This window comes from Petaurus breviceps, unplaced genomic scaffold (assembly GCF_028583685.1).
Source record: "Petaurus breviceps papuanus isolate PSGF00001 unplaced genomic scaffold, PetGlider_PUasm1.0 173, whole genome shotgun sequence".
Taxonomy (NCBI): Eukaryota; Metazoa; Chordata; class Mammalia; order Diprotodontia; family Petauridae; genus Petaurus; species Petaurus breviceps.
The window spans coordinates 26,139,372-26,149,841 of NW_027185759.1; the positions used below are offsets into that span (position 1 = coordinate 26,139,372).

General features: G+C 37.3%; 1 long non-coding RNA gene across 2 annotated transcripts in view; it reads left to right on the plus strand.

The window, feature by feature from the left end:
* Positions 1–4,598, plus strand: part of LOC138157871 (uncharacterized) — an 89,519-nt gene extending 84,921 nt beyond the window's left edge. For both annotated transcript variants that reach the window (XR_011167489.1, XR_011167490.1), the window contains exon 3: positions 4,242–4,598. This is a non-coding gene — a long non-coding RNA (uncharacterized lncRNA). The remainder of the gene's footprint in view (positions 1–4,241) is intronic.
* The last annotated feature ends 5,872 nt before the right edge of the window (positions 4,599–10,470 follow it).

Genomic DNA, 10,470 nt, shown 5'->3' on the forward strand with positions numbered 1-10,470 from the left:
CCTTCCTTCCTTCCTTCCTTCCTTCCTTCCTTCCTTCCTTCCTTCCTCCTTTGTATGTCTTTATATCTATATATCTTTATCTGTCTCTCTTTCTTATCTATACTTAATCTAGCTCTCTGAAAATGAATGATAAATTTTCTAAATTAATTTGCATTGTTGAACTATTTGCCAATTCTAAGGAGTTTATTGGTGAGAACATTCTCTTCCAGGTCTTGAGGAGCTGTGGATACCTGGAATCTCCTTCCTCACCTCTACATGAAGCATTGCCCAACATCCTGAATTTCCTCCAGTCAAATTGCTTCTATCTATTTTGTATACACCTATATATGCAAACGCCTCTCTTTGTGAACCTACACCCATATATACATATATATATATGCACACACATATATGTATATACATGTATTTATTTATGTGTGCATGAATGTGCAATATATTATTGCTTACATATGAACATTTCAAGTTCCCATATGAATCTGGATGCATGTATGTGCATATATGTGCATGCACGCATAAACACACATACTAGTAAAGGAGCACAAAGTGACATGTCAAGTTCAGAGCATTTGTAATAGGCCAGTCCTGATGTAATGTCAAGTACATGAAGGTAATATACATACACACATATGTGTGTATGCGCGTGTGTGTGCATGTGATAAACCTGGCTGTGAAGGACTTTTAAGTGCCAAGCTTAGCTTTAGAACCCAGATCATTTAATGTTAAAGCTCATGCTCTTTCTTCTCCTCTAGAGTCTCAGACTAATGGTTTAATTTGTGTGCATTACATAATCTTGAGAGATCTAAGGATGGATTGGTTTATAATCAGCACTAATGTGACTAGATGAGATGGTAGAGTCGTAGGTACACAATGGACATGAGAGGAAATTAAGTCCAACGTGTTAATTTTGCAGGTGATAGCGTGGAGGGCTAGAGAGTGGAAGTGGTTATTGAATGATCACATAGCTAGTTGGGGGAAGAGCCATTTCTAAAAGTCAGACCTTTTCTCTTCCAGCTCAGTGCTAATTCCATCGTATCTCTTGCCTTGATAAGTGTCTCAATCCCAGTGGAAATGCAATTAAGAAGGGGAGGGAGAGCAAGAGCTACTCAGGAATAAATATACTCCCTAACATTTGTGCCCATTGTCTCTCAATGAGCCTTTTACTTTAGTATAATAGGCTCATGTATATCCATCAATTTTTTTTTTGCAAATAGCATTTTTCTTACATATAAAGATAGTTTTCATCATTCGTTTTTATAAGATGTTGATTTTCAATTTTTCCCCTCCCTCCCTTCATTCCCTCCTTCCCCTCCCTCTTTCCCAAGATGGCAAACAGTCTGATTTAGGTTATATGTGTGTAATCATGTAAATATATCTTCACATTTGTCATGTTGTGAAAGAAGAAACTGAACAAAAGGGCAAAACCACACACACACACACACACACACACGTGAAAATAGTCTCCTTCAATCTCAGTTTGGACACTGTAGTTCTTTCTCTGGATATGGATAACATTTTCCATCATTAATCTTTGGGAAGTCTTTGGAAATCATTGTATTTCTGAGAAAAGTTAAGTCAATCCTAGTTGATAATCACATAATGTTGTTGTTACTGTGTACAGTGTTCTCCTGGTTCTACTAATTTCACTCAGCTTCAGTCATGTAAGTCTTTCCAGGTTTTTCTGAAGTTCACCTACTCATTATTTCTTATAGAGCATTTCATTATTTTCATATACCACAACTTGTTCAGTCATTCCCCAATGGATGGGCATCAACTCAATTTCCAATTCTTTACCACCACAAAAAGAGCTGCTATAAATGTTTTTGAGGATAGTAGGTTTTTTTCCCTTTTTAAGTTCTCTTTGGGTTACAGACCTAGTAGTGATATTGTTAGATTAAAGTATCCATGAGTATTCTTTTTATTGTTTTCTTTTGTTTATCCCACTAGTATTCTAGTTATCATGGACTTAGACTCTTAGACCTTCAGAGTAGGATCTAAATGTTTAGGAGATATTTCTACATCCACTTACCAGTTCCCCAGGCAACACTCAAGGATCATAAATTGCTGAAGTTGCAGAATAGCATTAGTAGAGGGTGTTTCTTTGCTGCAGGCCCCTACATCAATGAAATTTCAGATTCAGGACAATGCCTCACCACCTATCCCCAAAAGAAATAATAATAGTAATAATAATAATAATAATAAATACAGAACTACTACCAACACCATTTTTGCTATCATTACCTCTCTAGTATCTTGATGTTCACAAAGCACATGCCTTAAAACAGTGCATTAGATAGAAGGGAGAAAATACCCCATGTGTCTTGTAACAATACCAGTAGCAAAAATGAAATATTTAGAATAATGCTATTATGATCCACTGTGTTTGGAAGGATAAACTACTTTGCTTTCAACTTTAGAGTTTAGGATCTTTGAAACTGAATTACTGGATGAATGGATAAATATTTAAGTTCTTACTATGTGTCAGATATTATGCTGAGTTAAGAAAACATATGACAAGATAGTTCCTGCTCTCTAGGACCATTCATTCTAACAGTATAAGACAACACATTATAGGGGAATAGTAGCCAAGAAGGTATATGTTGGGTTTGGGAATCACAGGAGCTGTGAGTGGAATTGTGTAGAAATTTATTGGTTCGTCTTCTCTAGGAATGATTGTTGATTTGATTACTGTATCTAAATCTAGGATGAGAAAAACATATGGGTGCTCATGAAGATGGCTGACCACCTAGATATGAAGAATTATCAGTAATCAGGAACTCAAGGACCCAGTGAAGGTTCTGGAATTCTGGTCAGGATCTAAGGCAGGTGGTGCAATGAATACAGCACTGGCCTTGGAGTCAGGAGGACCTGAGTTCAAATGTGAACTCAGAGACACATAACATTTATTAGCTGTGAGACCTTGGACAAGTCACTTAAACTCAATTGCCCTATACCCCCCCCCTCCAAAAAGAAAATAAAAGATCTAGGGCAGAGGAATGGGTAGGGGCAGAGGCAGCTGGAGAAAGCATCAAACAGAGCCATGCATGAGACTGCTTCTTTTCATTATACAGGTTTTCCAGACGTATTTCTGTCTCTTTCACCCCACTTCATTAACTTTGTTCTGAACAGCAGTGTCTACTCAGTATCAAGCATTTTTTCATGTCTTCTTTTACAAATATTTCTGAGTTAGTGGAGTCTAGACACATTTCTAAATAAAATGTAAAACCCAAGAAAAATAACACATTTGGAACTAATAAGAATGTATGATTTACCAACAATACTCCTACTGTAATTAACTGTAAAACCCAATTAGGGAAATAAAATGGAAAGGTATTTAAATTCAACCTTGAGAAGAGTAACAAAAGGAAATTAGGAAAATGCCTCATGAAGGCAATAATGTTTCAATTTTTAAAAATGTTACTTTATTTTCAATTCTAGATTCTCATTCTTTAAAATTATCCTTTCAGTAAGCTCTAGGAGAAATAGGCACGCACATATACACACAGCATACATGTATGTTCAACATGCACACCACAACACATATGTGTATGCACACATACACAACATGTATAGGTTGCATACACATATACTGCGTATACAACACCAAAGTATACACATACATAAACCTCATATATGTGTATACATACACACATATCCCCCAGTACTCATCTTGTATTTTAGCTGTTTATATCTAACTCTCTCTGATCCCATCCCACTGGCAAGGATATTAATATATCAACAAACACAGATTCTGTGTTCATGTGCATATACATACATATATATTCGGGAATTTAACCTTTCTCTTCATCTTTGCCCTTTAAAAAGAAAAAAAAAACAACTTTTGTGGCAGCTAGGTGGTACAGTGAATAGGCAATAGCCTTCTCTTCCCCTTCTAAAAAAAATTAATTTCTTGATTAGAAAAGGATAGTCGAAGGTATTTTTATTGCTGTTTTAGTAAGATAATATTTTAATTATTACTTTTTGATTGATTTATCTCATACAAGGATAGAGCTCATGGGGTCTTGGAAAGAGGGTTTTGGAGACAAAGCAATTACCCAAAATCACCAGAAATTTCCTGGGATGATTTTGAGAAATCCTTTAGCCATTAGTGTATAACTGAGCTCATGGTTCGGTCTCATTTTCATCTCTTTCTACTTCAAGATTTACCTTAATCTAAAACTTAACTCAGTAGAATGGAAAGTGCTTGAATGCATCTGTTTTTCTATTTGTCTTTGTATCCCTAGGGCTAAACACGATGCCTTAATGATATCTACAACATCTGCAATGACAACACCAGTAGGAGCAGAAACAACAGAACCCAGCAAAATCAATAACCATTTACATGGGACTTCTTGGTTTCCTTATATATATTATCCTAATTAACCATGAAAGTATGACAATGGGGGGCAGCTAGGTGGAGCAGTGAACAGATCACTTGACCTGGAGTCAGGAGGACCTGCTGAGTTCAAATCTAGCCTCACACTTAACACTCACTAGCCATGTGACCTTGGACAAGTCACTTAATACCAATTGCCTTGTCTTCCCCCCTCCAAAAAGCATTAAAATAAACAAATAAATAAATGAAATAAAAATAAATACAATTTGTGAAACTGAGGGTAAGTTACTTCACATGGATCATGCACTTGGTAAGTTGTCAAGGTTTGAACTCAGTTCTTTGTTCCAAGTCTAGCACTTATCTAAGTAACAGCTTTTTTTTTTTTTAAATGTGGAGTCAGAGCCAAGATAGTCGTGTACAGGCCTGGACCTAGCTGAACTCTCTCAACATTCCTGTCCAAACAACATTAAAATAATGCCTTAAATCAAATTTTGGAGCGGCAGAGTCAACAGAAGGTCAGAGGGAGACATTTATACAGTCTAAGACAATTTAGGGGGCTTGCAGGAGAGGTCTGCAATCACAGAGAGGGCGCAGGCCTACAGATCACTAGGAGCCGGTGTTGGAGGAAGCAGCGAAGGCAGCAGAAGCAACTTCAGAAGCTCTCAACCAATAAACAGTAAGGGGCTCAGAGAGCTGGTCAGAAAGGGATTACAGGGCACCCTTTGCTGGAAGTGAGTGCAGCTGACGCTGACTGGCAACACTATTGCCCTAAAGAGCTGTGGGTCACAGTTACACAGTGAAGAGAAGTATTAGTGACGGATCACGAGGGAGTTGGGGCCCTGGTCACAATCCCAGGGACAAGAGAACCGCCACTAAAGGGATGCCCCAGAGATATTGCAGGTTGGTTTTCAGATCGTAGGAAGAAGGTGGATATTGAAATAATCATGTGAATGTCTTGGTTTCTCAGTGACTATAAAAATTATGTTTACACCAAACTGTAGTAAGTATGTAATTGTATTGTGTTTTTAAATATTTACATACTCTAATTAAAAATACTTTCTTACTAAAAATGCTAAGCATCACCTGAGGCTTCAGCAAGTTGTAATCATTTTTGGTGGTGGAGGGTCTTGCCTTGATGTTAATACCTGCTGACTGATCACAATGATAGCTGCTGAAGGTTATGTTGACTGTGACAATTACTTACCATAATACAGCAATGCAGTTCGCCACATCAATTGACTCTTCCTTGCAAAAAAGATTTCTCTGAAGCATGTTATCCCCAGGAGAACGTCTTTCAAAATTGGAGTCAATCCTCTCAAATTCTGCTTCTGTTTTGTTGACTAAGTTTATGTAATATTCTTAATGTTGTTGTACCTCAGAGAATAGGGAGACGTGAGGAGAGGGAGAGAGATGGGGGAATGGCTGGATGGTGAAACAGTTAGAACACACACAGCATTTATTGACTACGTTCACCATCTTATATAGGACAAGCTGTGGCACACCAAAACAATTACAATAGTAACATCAAAGATTACTGATAGGGGCGGCTAGGTGGTACAGTGAATAGAGCACTGTCCATGGAGTCAGGAGGACCTGGGTTCAGATCCAGCCTCAGACGCTTAACACACACACACACACACACACACACACACACACACACTAGCTGTGTGACCTAGGGCAAGTCACTTAACCCCAATTGCCCTCCAAAAAGCAAAAAAAAAAAAAGGATCACTGATCACAGATCACCATAACAGATATCATTTTGACTAAAAAGTTTGTGATGCTGTGAGAATTACCAAAATGTGACACAGAGGTTCAATGTGAGCACATGCCATTGGAAAAATGGTGCCAATAGACTTTCTTGACACAGAGTAACAATAAACCTTCAATTTCTTTAAAACAGTGAATAATTATCTGCAAAGGACATAAAGCAAAGTACAGTTAAACGAGGTATTCCTGTACCTGGGAGCAAGGGAACAAAGGTCCTTCCTGGGTAAGGACCACTATGCAGACCAGGAGATCAATGGATTTGCTTTCTTATTGGGTAAGGGTGGGGTGGGAAGGGCAAGAGAACCTGGAACTTAAAATTTCAAAAGAAAAGAATGTTAAAAATAAATAAATAATATTTTTAGTGAAAAATAGCTCCTAAAATATGATAATCGTTTGACCCATTACTAAGTTAAGAAGAAAAATCTCAGTATTATTGTGGACTCCTCCCCACTATTGGATCTCCCCTTCTTTAATGCTATAGAAACATTCCACATTTTAACTTTACTTTCAACTTTCTCAGTCAGATTTGCAGAGTGGATTCTTTTTTTCTTACTTCCTTTGTGCATATAACAGACTAGCATATTTATTGGTAATAGAGAACCATTACAGCCAAGAGGCCTCTCTTCAGTTATTTCTCTAAACCAAAGGTGGTGGTGGGGATAGAGTAAACTACTGTCCAGTCACCCATCGTGGGGAAACTTCTGGCGGAGAATCATCTTGTTATTTGGATTCCTGCATTTGAGGGAACAACTCTCTAAGTGTGGGTAGATGGAAGGGGTTATTGCTGATGAAAGGAAGAGGTTCCTGAATAATGTTTTGGGAGATTCTGAAGAAGTGTTTTTTTTTTTCCCCAGTGCAATACAGTAAAGAATAAAATAATCTAAACCATGACTTCAATGATCTCTATAGCCTTTAATCTCTCTTGAAATGAGAGGATACAGCATAGAATAAAGAATGAAGGACTTAAAGCCAGAAGATAATGAGTTCAAATCCTGCCTCTGATACTACCTAAGAGGCTATAATCAGATCACTCAAACTCTCTGATCTTGAATTCTTATTTGTAAAATGGGGCAGAACCTACATGAATGTCCTACTTCTTTCACAATGTGGTTTTTATAAAGCACACAGTAAACCTTATGATGCTTTAGTAACCTCACTTAATATTCAGGGATATTATTATTTTTTCAAACAAATTGATTTAGTTTTCATATATTTATATCAATCCTCCACCTCTTTTTTCATTTTACAAAAGTTTTTAATATATTACATCTAGATCTTTGAACCAACACTTTGTTGTGCTCAAAGATAAAATGCCCTGAAGGGCAGGACCTGGATTTCTTTTCTTTTGATTTTTCAATTCAAGAAGCATTTAAGTGACTACTAAGATTAGGCTCTTTGAATTGAAAAACTTGGAAAAAAGAAGTTGTACCATCCTTCAGGAATTTACAGTTGGGGAGGAGATTTAGGGGTGGTAGAATGTGCTATAGGTCCATAAAATAATAGGTGTAAATAGAGGCAGAATAATAATACGGAATAGCTCTAGTATTGGAGAGGAATTAGAAGAAGCTTCCTGTAGCAGGTGGCTTTTGGGCTGAAATGGTAAGGAAGTGGACATTATCTTAAGGGGACACAGTAAGGAGGGAATACATTTCAGGTGTCCAAGAATACTTCTAGGAGGCAGGAGATGGGATGGTTCACATGGGCAACTTTTTAGTAGCTACGTTGATTGTAATGCCTAGAACATAAAGGAAAATAATTCACAGTAATCCTGAAGAGGTAGTCAAGGTAGCTAGATTTGAATCTTTAGTATTTAGCAGAATGTCTTACACATAGAGGGTACTTCACAAAATTGTGTTTTGCTCAATTATATCTAACTAGGTGGCACAGTGGATAGAGTGCCAGACTTGAGGTCAGAGTCTCCCTGAGTTCAAATCTGACCTCAGGTATTTACTAGCTGTGTGGCCCTGGGCAACTCACTTAGCCTGATTTGTTTCAGTTTTCTCATCTGTAAAATGACCTAGAGAAGGAAATGGCAAACCACTCCAGTATCTTTGCCAAGAAAACCTAAATGGGTCATGGAGAGTGGGACACAACTGGAAAAAACTGAACAACAAAATAATAAGCTTTTTCAGGGTAATGACTATAACTGTTTAATTTGACCAACCCAAAATATTTATGCAGTCACTTAATATGGAATCTTGTGGTAGCACCTACAGTATCAGATTACTTAAGAGAGTTTAATTCTATTTCTTTATTCTTCATGAAAAACTCCTGGGAAATAAAGATGGCCATTGTACAATCAGGACCTGGAAACAGAACTCAGATAAAGTGCTTGAGGCAACAATGCTATCATTAAACAAAGAAGTATGGCACAGTGAAAATTGTTCTAGATTAGGAACAAGAAGGGCTGAGTATAAATACTAGTCTTATTACTAACTTGGATTACTGAAATCTTTTTATGTCGCTGGGATTTTTTTTTTCTTGACCTGTAACATGAAAGTAGTTGTACTAGTCAACCTAGTTAGTTCTTAAATAATGACCATAGCCACAGTAGAATTAATACCAGAAAAGCAAAGTTTACAGTTCTAACATTTTTTAGAAGTAGACTATTCATTTTGCTACCTAACCAACCAATTCCTAATTAGAACTTCCTTAATTACAAGCTCAGTCTTTGTGTTTTGCTACCACGTATATTTTCTATGATTTCTTTTAAGAGTCAAATTGTGGCTTGCCATAAATTGTGAATGATTCTTTTTAGTTTGGGAGTATCTACCACACACAACTGATTCCCAAGAAGAGGACTGGAACATTCCTGTTCCACTTGATTTCAGTAGTGGTTTCAATATACCTGCCTATTAAGCATGGCAAAGAAGATGAGACAGGGTTAGGGAGAAGAAGACAGACGTTGGGGAAGGAACCCTTCTTTTGGAGATGATCACAATTCATTTTAAGAGCAGTTCAATGTGTGCTCATAGTATGTGCCCTGCAGTAAGCAAACATAAACCACAGTGGCTGCTTAGTATAGGAAACCCTTTAAAAAGGTGACATTTTAATTCAGCAAACTACATTTCTAAATATGAATGATTATGCAGCTCCCCACATTTGTTTATTCAAGCAATATTTTATTTATGTAGTTCAGTTTAGAAGTAGAAAGGATCTTAGAGGTCACCTAGTAAAACTTTTTTTTTTTATTATTATTACAAATAACCAGACTGAGGCTCAAGGGGGGAAAGTCATTTCCCCACCATATTCACTATGTAGTAATTGCTCAAGGCAGAATTTGAAAACATGTCCTCCAACCCCAACTCTAGGGTTCTCTCCGCTAAACCCCATATTCTGAAATACATCACTTTATTTATCCTCTCAAATATTCACATTTATGTGTCTTTACAGAATGAACTCAAGGATTGTGTATATTAAAAATAAGACCACTCTGCAATTGGATTATTTTCCTTCTAGCTTTCAGTCAACAGATTTAAGTCTTTGAAATATTTCAAATCCTTATCCCATTGTGGGGCAAGGTTCTCCAAAGCTGTACTAGTGGATCACATATTTCGCCATGTCATAAGTCATAAAAGGGTTCACCCATCCTCCCTCCTCTGGCAAAAACCAAAATGTGGGGCCAAGAATATTGCACCATTCTTACACAAAGGGAGGACCAATTGTCCCTTCTCACCCCTAGTCCTGCCCATTTAGGGCTTTGCTACCCACCATTTTGAGGAGGAAGTCTAGGCTGAATTAGGACTGTTATATTCTTAACAGTACCATTTCTATCACTAAATTTATAGAACTTTTTTAAAGGGGTCAGTTAGTATCCTTTTAATGGAGTGCATGCCTCCAGACCTGACCTGGCTAGGTCTAGAGTTGCTGATTATCAGAATGGTTAAAGCAGATGGAATCAGCAACCATGATAACTATGAGCATCCACTAAGATGTAGCACAAAGGCAATTTGCACTACATATGTGGAAGGAGTACCCACAGCAACAAGATTCAATGCTTAACTCTAGAAATCAGTTGCTTTTCCAAGGATATGTGACTCTTTCTCAACATGACAGTTTTATTTAAGTCTCTGCTGCCAACTGTCAAGTTCTCTGTGTGTATTATGCCAAAGCATCACAGGAATAAACACTAGTGATAGAATGGAACTTAGAAATCATCTGTTTCAAACCCTCATCTTACAGATGAGGAAACTGAGGACAAAAGAATCATCCAAAGTCACACTAATTCGACTCCCTTTAAAGCAGAGACAAGATTCAGTCTCAGGTCTGAGGAACTTATGTTTATCACTCTTTCCAAAATCATGCATTCCTCTCTCACTATTATCCTTCCACCTAAAGATTTTCATTTGCTGGAACTTTTGTTGACA